The following is an 11,804-nucleotide window of genomic DNA, read 5'->3' on the forward strand; positions in this document are numbered from 1 at the left end:
GCCGCTCTGTGGGTGATGTTCTTACCTGCATCCTAAGTGCTTGCGTGTGAAACCCTTACTTCACATGCCTGTTCACATCAGAATGATTACTTTTTTGCTAAAGAAGGCTGGGAGCAAGAATAAATGTCGTCATAATTTATAAACTGCCTCTACAGAATCATCAGTGTGGGAACAATCCATTATTTGCTGATCTTTGGTGACCTTTACATAATGGTTGAGCTTGACCTGAGGTAGCTAAGTTTAACGATATACATGGGTTTGTTTTTGTTTGGTTTTGAAATTTAGATGTGTTTACTTGAAAAAAAAGCCTTAAAGATGTCTGAAAAGTCCTCTGTCTGGCAATTTCTGTTTATGGAGTAATCTAAAATGAAGAACAAAACTAGATTAAGACTTTTTTTAAACTTTTCGTAGTTGGAAGAGACTTTGGTGAGCGTCTGAGTCCCTGATTTTCCTTTTGAAAGAACTGAGGGCTGGAAGAGGAGTTTGGACACAACCAAAATGCTTGACTTCTTGTTTGGTTGGGGTTTCTTTTTGTTTTTTCTTTTTTTTATTTTGGGATTTTTTTTTTTAATTTTTTTTTTTTTTTTTTGGGTAATCTTTCCCTTTGAATATATTTTAAGAGGCCAGTCCCACCTCTATTCTGCTGAGAAGGTATTTCCTGGAACACTGTGCTGGTGCTACAGGCAAACTGGATGTACCTGCAGTGTATGCAAATGATGTAAGTGCAGTCATTTGTGATTGGATGAACCTGCATTGTATGCAAATATGTAGATGAAATCATTTATGCTGATAGAAAGAGAAAGATGACTCATCATCTGGGCTCAAGCACCAAGATTCAGCTGAAGAATAGGTAATGTGACAATCAGAAAATGTGAATGGAAAAAGAGATCTGGCAGAAGATGGGGGTCGCCAAGAGAACCTGAGATTCCCTAGAGAATGTCCGCTGTTTGAACAGTCAAGAAATAGAGTAGGAACAAGGAAACCAACCATGATCACACTGTTTCTGTGATTATAAAATGCTCAACTGTAAAAGTCCCTATGAATTATCAACAACTTTGCTGGGGTGATTACTGAGGTGGAGATGTTAGCCAGAAGAAACTAAAATGTGTACATTAATAATAATTAAAAAATAGAGGAGTAGTCACTTGATGTCTTTCTTTAGCACCACAAAGTTTGAATCTAAACCTTTTCATATTCAGTCCAGAGATGCTTGTGAATCCCTTTTTTTTTTTTTTTTTTGCATTGGTAGCTATCCCAGCAGAAATGATCAGGTGATGGGAAGTGACCTCTTTACCCTTTAGATCCACTCCTTTGTGTTGGACACTACCATGACCTTGATTCTGTTCCAGGGGCTGAATGGATAGGGGTGAACAGGGCAGCTAAACTTCCTCCCATTCTAGTAGGGGGTTAAGATTGTAAGTTGCAAATTATAAAAACACCCTGTCATGGGCTGAGTTGTGTCCTCTCAAATTCGTTAAGTCCTACCCCATTACATCAGAATATGATGTTATTTGGAAAGAGAGTCTTTGTAGATGTAATTATGTTAAAATGAGATCGTTAGGGTAGATCTGGATAAAAAGGATGTCCTTACAAGAAGAAGAAATTTGGAACACAGAGATATATACTCAGGGAGAAGGCCATGAACATGAAGGAAGGTATCAGAATGATTGTACTACAAACCAAGGAATGCCAAAAATTGCCAGCAAACCACTAGAAGCCAGAGGAGAGGCCAGGGCCAGATTCCTTCCTGCAACCTCAGAATACATAGGTGCCAGCGCACTCGCGTGCACACACACACACACACACACAGACACCTGCACAATATGTCAAAGTCTTGAGTGCTCTGGCGTGCAAGTGCAGAGATGCACTGGGAGCTGGGCTGATGGAGGGCAGGTCGCCACTGTATAGGGAAGCCTCTTCTTTATTTAGGGACACCTAAAATCTGAAAGGAGGAGGAGGGAGCCATACATGCATACAGAGAAGAGCACACTGGTCAGAGGGACAACAGAATCATGCCTAGAGAGGGTGAGAAATGCCAAGGAGGCAGGGAGGTGGGAGTGGGAGCTGGGTCAGTGGTCACAGGCACCATACGGTGGGGACCCTCCTAGACCACCATGTTCACGTGTCTGAGTGAGCTGGGTGCAGGGCAGGAGGGTGGGGTGGTGGGTGAGGAGAGCTGCAACTGGTAAAATCATTCTGGCTGCTCTAAGCAGACGAAGCGAAAAGGCAGGAAGGCAGAGATGGAGGGGCCAACTAAAAGACAATGGCAGCTGTCCAGGTGGGAGGTGCTAGAGGTTGAGACAGAGGCCAAACCTGGACACGTTCTGCAGGTGGAGATCAGGAGACTTGCCGATGGATGGGATGTAGGTGTGAGCGGAGAGAGGGACCAAGGATGCTGGCAAGGTTCGGGGCTCACACAGCTGCAAGGACGGGCCTGGGGTCCCCGCGGTGACTGAACAGGGGTAAAGGCAGAGCCAAAAGGCTCTGCCAAAAGGCAGAACCAGTGCGGCAGCAGGAGAAGGTAAGTATTGAAGAGGGCTAGGTTTTCATCTATATTTTCTATTTGGTTAAACGTTTTCCTCCTTAAACTGTGTATTGTTGAGGGTTAAGCAGCAGCTCTTGGATGCCAGCCTGAAAGTTCTGACAGATAAACATTGGCTTCTAACACCCTCACCTGCCCCTAGAGGTTGAGCAGCCCTCACTGCCTTCCACTGCTTTGACTGTCAGTGAACTGGTGACCACCTGGGCACACACAACTTTTCTTCTTCTGGTTGCATCACGTCAGCCCCCTAAGGGCTGATTCTCCTGCCTTGGTGCCCCCTTATCCACCGAGACCCATCTGTGGTCCATGGGTCAACTCGTGGTGGGCTATGCAGCTTCAACCCTTCGAAGGGGCAGCTAGAGAAGAAGTATTGAGAGACATTTAGAAGGAAAAATGTGTATAGGGCAGTTCTGGCGTAAGGAAGAGTTTGAAAGAGGGAAGTCTCTTATTGGGACTTGGAGTCTTTCCTGGGGCTCCCAGGCACTTTCAGCTGGGTGACCTCTAGAGTTTGGGAATGAGAACTCTGCAGTTTGGGAGTTAGAGATGAGTGGAGGCATAGGACGTGGGGAAGGAATGATAGCAGACTCCCGGGCACCCATGAGGGAAAGATTCTTTGAGGTTTCCTGGCATCTCAGAGGAATGATTAATTTTTCCCAAGCTTTGCTTGATGGTGGCCTTTTGAGTTTCCAGGGGAATAACTGCCTAAGTGACTGTACCAGAACAGCCCACAGTTGTCTTCAAGGCAGGGTTATTGCTTTTTTTTATTTTTTTATTGATGCCCATGATTCGGTTCCCAACCTTGTAAACTTTCTCAGGCACTTTTGTTCTAAGATCCTAGCGACACGCTATGGCAATTGTCAAATGAGTGACAAATGGACCTTCCAAGCTGACATGATATTTATGAATCAGCACTAAATACCTCTGTCTGAGCTATAAATGTCTTAGGGCTCTTTCATCCTACCGAGTAATGTAAACAGCGCTTGCATGCTTGTCTGCCCCCTCCTCAGTGCTGCAGATTCCAGGCTGGCAAGCTGAGTCTGGGCAGGGGATGGGGTCGCCAGAGCCATGGGATGCTTTGGTTGCCCTTCTTCTCTGCGGCTCCCGAGGGACATCCCGTGACTCATCTCACTCTGGAGCCAAGGGGATCCGTCACCTGGATGGGGAGCTGCTGTGCCTCTGGGGATTATGCCCTCGGCAGACAGACATCCGAGGTCTCCCTCTGCAGATTCCTTGGTGCAGATTTGCCAGGTGGGCCCTCTTTGGTTCTAACACTTTGGAGGCTCAAAGATGCACGTGTTCACTTTGTTCCTATGGGGGTCCCTCCTGGGGAAATCTCCTTACAGAGTTAAGTGGAAAGCAAATCGTCTCAAAATTCATCAATGACTTTAAATTTTTCTGTTAATTTTAACCATCGTCTAAAAGACCTTGCAAATAGAGGAGAATCTAGTGCTTTTTAAAGTATCAGCCTTTCTCTCTGCTGGCTTTCTGGTTCTCCCAGCAGCGGCTCTTCGTCCTCACCTGACGTCTCCCGATGTTCCGGCCACTGTCGCCCCTGCGCCCCGGGGCCTTTGGCTCCCCACAGGCGGCCGGGTCTCGAAGCCTGAGGAGCTCAGTCCTGTTTGCTCCTGCTTTTGCTTCTTTCTCTTCCACTCATTTTTTAAATTTTAACTGTGAAATCTTCCAAACATGTAGAAAATGACCTAAAGGTACCCGCGTACTCACATCCAGTGCATCGGAGGAGAAGAGCCAGGCCTGCAGGATGCCGCCCACTCAGGCCCAGAAGACCCCAGCCAGCCCGCCCCAAGGTGACTCCCATTCTGTTCCCTCCAGGCGGGCCCCTCCCTCCTGAGAGCTCAGCCCGGAAGAGCACCTCCCTGAAGCTGCCCCCGTGCTTCGGCTGAGGCACACAGCAGCTGCCACCTTTTCGCGAGGACACTTCCCAGCCGGGGTGGTGTAGGCGGAGGCCCAGGTGAGAGCTGTGCCACGTGCAACCGTCGTCTGAACACAGAAAAGTCCAAGAAACAGCAGAAGCAGGCCCTTTTCCCTTAAAATCCATATGCCTGCAGTGGGGCCCGTGGTCCCTCCCCGCCAGCAATTCACACCAGTGTTGTTCTGGGGAAGGAGGGCGAAACCTCCAATGGCCCCTTTCAAGTGCAGATGTTGAATTAACCACTCCGGAGGCTCATCCTTGCACAGCATTGTGACCTGGTGAGGGGGAAGGTGGTCTTTGTCCATCAAGACCTACCCTAGCACGATGCCATGCCATGGAAAGGGGTGAGTTCTCCAAAGGAAATCAGGGTTCATTTGATGGAAGGAGCAGGAAGGAAATGCTAAAGGCAGAGGAGGCACCAAAAACATGAGTTCTACACTTGGCTTTAGTTCCCCCTTCACAAAGCTGTAGTTTGGAAGAAATCATGATGTGAAATGTGAACACACTTTAAATATCCTTTGGACCCCTGCCAGCAGTTGATCATATCCAAAGTATTACCCTAACACTTGTGGTCAAAGAATGCCACCTGCCATATCAGTAAACGAAGGATGTGGGGACCATCAAGCCATCAGCCACTGTAGCTGCCCCCAGCTGTGCACCCTGAGGGGATTCAGGATGGAGAAAAACAGGATACTGGCCCCAGATAGCTAAGTTGCATATCAAAGGAATGATTCTAATGACCCCAGACTCTTGCATCTTCCCATACATAGAAAAGCACTGAATTAATTAACTTGAGATGTCTGGTTATTTTCTTTAATTAGCAGTCATCTTTTGATGTTCAACTACCTGTTTCATTTGTTTGTTTTTTGTTTTTTGGGTTGTTTTTGCAAAAACTCCTGTAAATCCTGGCTCCCCCCTTACCTCTTCAGAACAATCCCTTAGACCTATCTGAGAGGCTGTTTCCCGGGCTTATGTCTGGCAAATAAAACATAATTCTCAACTTTTAGGTTGTGCATTTTTTCTCAGTCATCATACCTTAGTGACTCTCATAACCTCTTATGAAGTTTCCTCAGCTTTTAAAACTTTATTTCACTTATCTTACATCCATGCTCATGAAGGGATTTTCACATCCCTAGACGCATCTCTTCATTCACCCTAAATGTGAACCTCAATCTGATATTAATCCCAATAATAATCACTGCAACTCATGTTTTCCCTTAATGATGGGTCTAAGAAGTTTACATCATTTCATCTTTTCAAAACTTCCTCAGATTCTCTTCTCTCTCTTTTTTTTTTTTTTTTTTTTTTGGTCTAAGACTAAAGTTTTAAATACTTAATCTAATTTTAAATAGAACGTGATATTTTGATTTATAATAAGGAGTATATATTTGGACTTCATCCTGTTCCTGTCACAGAGCTCCTAAAACCCTTGGAATTGCCTAAGTGATGAGAGTAATAAATGTGCCTTTTGTATGTCAATGAGGTGACTTTTGGAAAGCCCCTAAGTAACCTAAGGCTGGGGGCTGGTTGTCAGGGGACCCAACCAAGTGATTAGAGGGTTGGAACTTTCCTCCCCACCCTCCTGACCTCTGGGGAAGGGAGACGAGCTAGAGGTTGAATCCATCACCAATGGTCAATGATTTAATCAGTCCGGCCTACGTAATGAAGGCTCCATAAAAACCCAAAAGGACAAAGTTTGGAGAGTGTCCAGGTGGGTGATCATATGGAAACTGTGGAGAGTGGTGCCTGAAGAGAACATGGGAGCTCCAAGCCCTTCCCCATACTTTCCCTATGCGTCTCTTCTGTCTGGCTCTTCCTGAGTTATATCCTTTCATAGTAATCTGGTAAATTATTAACCAAACTATTTCTCTGAGTTCCATGAGCTGCTCTAGCAAATAAACTGAACCCAAGGAGGGAGTCATTGGAACCTCCAATCTATTACCGTCAGTCAGAATCACAGTTGACATCCTGGACTTGTGATTGGCATCTGAAGTGTAGGGGGCAGTTCTGTACTACTGAGCTGTTAACATGTGGGATTTGATGCTGCTTCCAAGTAGACAGTATCAGAAAAGAGTTGAATTGTAGGACACTCAGCTGGTGTCAGAGAATTGCTTGAAATGGGGAAAAAGAGTCCCACATATCATAACTAGGAGCAGAAAAATAAGAACATTCAACACAATCCCAACAACGTCATGCTAGGCTACTGTTGTGGCTTAATTGTTTTGCAAAAGGATTTAACCGTTTCCCTTCAAATCATATGGGTTTTCACATCCTCTTATGAGCTACTTCTAACTATAAAAGGATGTTCATTACACAGCATACCACAGTGGCCACCACCAGCTGTCAGGGCGACACCAACATGGCAGCTTTTAATCACACCTGCCAACTTATCCACAGCCCAGCAGTCGAGAAAAAGGACCAGGGACCATGTGCCTGACAGTAAGGGAACATGACAGTGTGATATTCCCTGACCACAGAGAATCTAACCATAGCTTTATGTGGGTCACTTTCAACAGAATTGGAAACTGGCTATTTAAAGTGGCCCCAGCTCCTTAGTCAGTGGTCATTGAGGTATGTGATACAGTTTCTCCTCCAGTTTCAGGAAAGCAAGGAGGAGCTGGTGAAGTCAGTCACTGATTGGACTGTAAAGAGGCTGGCATCAGCCACTGTCATGGCTACACTGGTCGTGTTACATGGTGGAAGGCAGATCAGGAGTCGATCGTCATGTATGGAGGAGAGTTGAACCAGGAGATCTGCACCACAGTGCACTTACTCTGGTGCCGAAGCAGTTCCCACACCGCTTGGGGTGGGGGACAAGGACCATTTCTCATGTTGAAAAGGCAGAGTGGACAGGCCACACATGGCATGCAGAGAGTCTGTGCTGAACTTGTGTATGGGTACATGTGTGTAGCTGTGTGTATACATGTTTGGATGTGTGTATTGGTGCATGTGTAGATAAAACAGTGCAAGTTGAAGACAAGCTGGGACCAGCCGTGCAGACCCGGCCTTTTGTTACTTGCTGATTTGATGTGAAACTTCCTTGCTGGCTGCACCTACACATCTAAAGTTCTTAGGATTAAACCCTGTTGGTCCAACGAATACCAAGAAAGTGAGTTTCCACTGATATCCAGTGGTTTGGGCATTAGGGAGATACAGTCATAGAAACATTAGACGTGTTGGTACTAGTTCCACTTCATTTACTTGGGAAACACCTGCTCGCTGGATTCTAAGGAAATCAAGACACTCGCATGGAGGGAGAGCCAGGGTTGGCTTTCCTTCCCCAGGCACAGCAAACGTCCTCTTTGATAAACCGATAAAATGCCCAAGAACCAACAGTGCATTCTGGAGAGCTGTTGAATTGGAAGACCACAGATGCACCAGGAGGTCGTTCAAAGTACATTAAAAAATCCACACCTTAGAATCAAGCGTAGGGAGAAGCGTTTCATGAGTTCCGATTCATTCAGCCATGCGTTTGCCATTGCCAGCACACATGGATTTCAAAACCCTTAAAGAATTACTTTACCCGCTTTGGCTTATTTGATCCTCAGAGAAAGCAGATGACATGGGAAGGTCAGGATACCCCTCCCTCTTCTATGGGTGAGATGCAGCTCGGGGAGTGCAGTGACGCGTCCTGTGAGCAGTAAGATGAGCTCGGCCCCCAGACCCCTCGTGGGGACCTGGTTCCAGGGCTGCCCTTGCTCAGGCCTTTTCACAGAAAGGTGCCACCAGCTTGGAATGCAAAACACGCAGCTTCATAAGCGTTTCACTTAGGTGTCTCTTCCTTTCCGATACACTCTCTCTCTTGCTCTCTCTCCCACACACACCTACTACAATAAATACAAAACGAAGTCTCCTTAAAAAATAATTGTTATCAAAACATCTTAACTGTGTTAGTGAGATGCAAATGTGATTATGCATGGATACAGAATTCACAGTTCACTCAACAGAAAAACAAGAGCTAACATCTTCTTTCCTTGAAGACGTTTTCGTTGGTTACCATTTAGGAAAATTACTCCTTGGAGAATCTTTAATGCAAAATTCCCATTTGTTCCGAGCAACGCTGAACCACCATTAACGGCTGCAATCCCAATGGGAGGCCTATCTCTCCAGCAGCACCAGCCTGGTGTGGCCATGCCTCTCCCTCTGGTTCGCCACATGAAGACAGTCTGCCAAAAACGGCAGCCCACTTCACTTTCTCCCTGATTATGAAATTCTCTCATAGTCACTGTAGGTGGGTTAGAAAGTACTGGAGAAAATTAAAAAAGAAAGGAAGGAAGGAAGGAGGAAGATCAGTGATCCCACCAGCTGGAAATAATCACTATGAAACTTTTTTGTATATTTCCTTCCAGGCTTTTTAGAAGTATTTTGTGATTGCAACTTTGTGGATGTTAAGATTCCTACTCCATTCAAAAATAAACTTGCAGAATTGGTATTTGATGTACAGAATCTCACAATGAAAGAGTGAAGGGGTAAGAAATAATGTGTGTTTGTATATATATATATGTACCAATAGCTCCAGAAAGGTATTCCCTTGCCCAGGACTTGTCTCGAGAGGGTCTGGGGGCTGTAAGTGTGTATCGACCAGGGGCTGCTGGCTTCAGTCTAACCCATCAACCTGCTCTACCCACTGGGTTTCTGTGTGTGCTTATGTTTTGGAAGTAGGGTGGTTTAAAATGCTGCCTGCTTCTTTCTGTAAAGGACAGAATCGCACCTTCTCATGTTGCTTTCACAGTGTACCTACCACCATCTAGTCCAACCCATTTCCACCCCAGGGACATGCCTGCCAAGCACTCGAGCTGTGTCTCAAGGTCAAGCATCTGACAGCATGAGAGAGGCACTTCCTAGCTTCCTAGTAATTTAATTTTGTGCAAAGCATATTCTTCCTGAACTTCAGATATTCTCATGCATGCTGATAAAGCATCTGGGTGAGTATGTAGAGGGTGCGAAATTCACAGTACAACTCAGATTTTCAAGAATAGATGCGGCCTCTTGATTTTTTTTTTCTTTCTTTTTTTGGCCATGCCATGCGGCACGCAAGACCTTAGTTCCCCGACCAGAGATCAAACCCATGCCCACTGCATTGGGAGCACAGAGTCTTAACCACTGGACAACCAGGGAAGTCCCCAGCCACTTGATTTCTTTATACTGAACTGAAATCGTTCAAGTGCCTATCATACTGCTGACGGCAGAGAAAACTTGAGTTGGCTAGTGAACCATCGACTTCTCTCGCTGCTGCCTTTCTGATGAATGTGTTTGGTCATGTTAGAGCTCACAGCCTCTGCCAGGGACACTCTCTCCTCCAAGGGGGCCCCAAGAGCCTTTCTTCCAAAGGTGGTCACCCAGCATCCAGGGCTCCTCTCCACCTAGGAGCTCCCTGCCCTGCTGTGCACATCCTGGGGTGCCCTCAGCTAGAGGGCCTCGTGGCCTGAGAGTGTCTGGTCAGAACCATCCCTGTAGGAGTGTATTGGTCTATCACCATGGTTTTACTTGGCTCTGCCCTGGTGTCTGATGATGTTGAGCTCTTTTCTGTGTACTTAATTGACACCTGCTTATCTTCTTTTCACATCTTTTGCACACTTTTACTGTATTGTTTGTTTTCTGATTATTGAGTTTTGATTATTTGGTATAGGAGCCCTTTATCAGATGTGGGTTTTGCAAATATTTTCTATCTGTGGCCCATCTTTTCCTTCTCTTAATATCTTTCCCAGAGCAGGCTCTTGCCATTTCGATGAAGTCCAATTATTTAATTTTTTATTTTATGGATTGTGTTTTTGGTGTTGTATATGAGAGGTCTTTGCCTAATCCAAGGTCACAGATATTTTCTCTTATATTTCCTCATGGAAGTTTTATCGAACTAGGTATTCTATTTGGGTCTATGATCCACTCTGAGATACTCTTTGTATAAGATGTGAGGACCACTTTTTGGCATATGGATGTCCAAAGGTTCCAGCACCGTTTGTTGAAAAACCTTTATTTTTCATATTACATGTTACAGCTACACAGCCCTGGACAGAGGGTTTAAGTGAACATCTTTATTTAATCTTCAAAACAATCTTGTGAGCAAGGGGGGTGGGGTTATCCATCATCTTTGTCTGTGACAGACAAGGAAACCAAGGCAGAGAGGGGGCGAGTGTTTGCCCAGGATCGCCCAAGCCATAAAAGGCAGCGTTGGACCCGGATGGTGTCTCACTGGCCCCCAGCCCAGGCCTCCCCTTGGCGAGGAGACTAGTGGGCCAGCCTAAGGCAGCTTCTTGGGCTTTTGGGCAGAAGACCTACCCCATGTGCCCCAAGGTTCCTGCAGGGCTGGGAAAGCAGATCTCATGGCCAGCTCACTATGGGGCCAAGCATAGTTGGCCAACCCATACTTTGGCCAACCCAAAGTTTCATGGCATACTTAACCTGTCCACCCCCAGCCCCCAGGACTGGCCTGGGAACCCCTTCCTCCACCACATAGCACCCTGGCTGGGAGAGTGAAAGGAGGGGTAGGCAGGAGACACAGGCCCCTACAGGCCAACCAACATCTTCTAGGAGGAAAAGGGATTGACTGCTTCAGACCAAAAGGGATGGCCCTCCCCTAGTGCCAGGCTTTGCTTCAAAAGACAGGAAACGGGATCCCACCCGGGATAAACATCTTAATGTGGTCCCACCCGGGATAAACATCTTAATGAAAAAGCCAAGGGGCTTGTATTTTGTTGCATTTTTGGGCTTCCTTTATCCTATTCTAAACATTGGTTTTGGACGGCATGCTAAAGCCCCACTCCCATTTGATCTTATCCTTTGTAAAATCATGAGCATCCCAATGGTCTTATACTTCTTTTAAGTTTTCAGTAAATAAACACAGTCTAGCACAGTTGCCCTCCGTGGGGTGATAAATCAGCGTCCCAAACGTGTCTCATCAATCATAGATGGCAAAACCCCACTGATTTTAAAAAGATCGTGTAATTGTGCATGTTCTTGATATTTCTTTATTTAAGAAAATCATGGACTCGGCTCTTTAAAAATTATGTTTCATCTTAGATTACTCAAGAGAAATTCTTGCCCAGTGAAGCCCAGAAATATGTGAGCCCTGTAATTTTAGATCTTTGATTCATTGAAAGGAACCATAATCTGTCATAAACCTCTAATATTATGCTCTGTTGGATTAAAGTGTGCATTTAACACTGGACTTAGCCCACAGACTGATTTGTTCTTTTCTCTTGAAAAAGTAAATTGCTTCATCTGATTGCTAAAGTTTGGTTGTAATGTTAGCAGCACTGATTTGGCCAATCAGTCAGTTTGTTCTACGGCTGATCTCTATCCTGACTGCTACCATCACCAGCAGTGTCTAGGTCT

At 45.6% G+C, this 11,804-nt stretch overlaps 1 long non-coding RNA gene across 1 annotated transcript; it reads left to right on the top strand.

The window, feature by feature from the left end:
- Window positions 1-2,369: 2,369 nt before the first annotated feature.
- Window positions 2,370-4,421, top strand: LOC130707053 (uncharacterized). The gene is made up of 3 exons (XR_009007057.1): window positions 2,370-2,521; window positions 3,550-3,790; window positions 4,235-4,421. It is a non-coding gene; the product is annotated as an uncharacterized LOC130707053 (long non-coding RNA).
- The last annotated feature ends 7,383 nt before the right edge of the window (window positions 4,422-11,804 follow it).

This window comes from Balaenoptera acutorostrata, chromosome 2 (assembly GCF_949987535.1).
Source record: "Balaenoptera acutorostrata chromosome 2, mBalAcu1.1, whole genome shotgun sequence".
NCBI lineage: Eukaryota > Metazoa > Chordata > Mammalia > Artiodactyla > Balaenopteridae > Balaenoptera > Balaenoptera acutorostrata.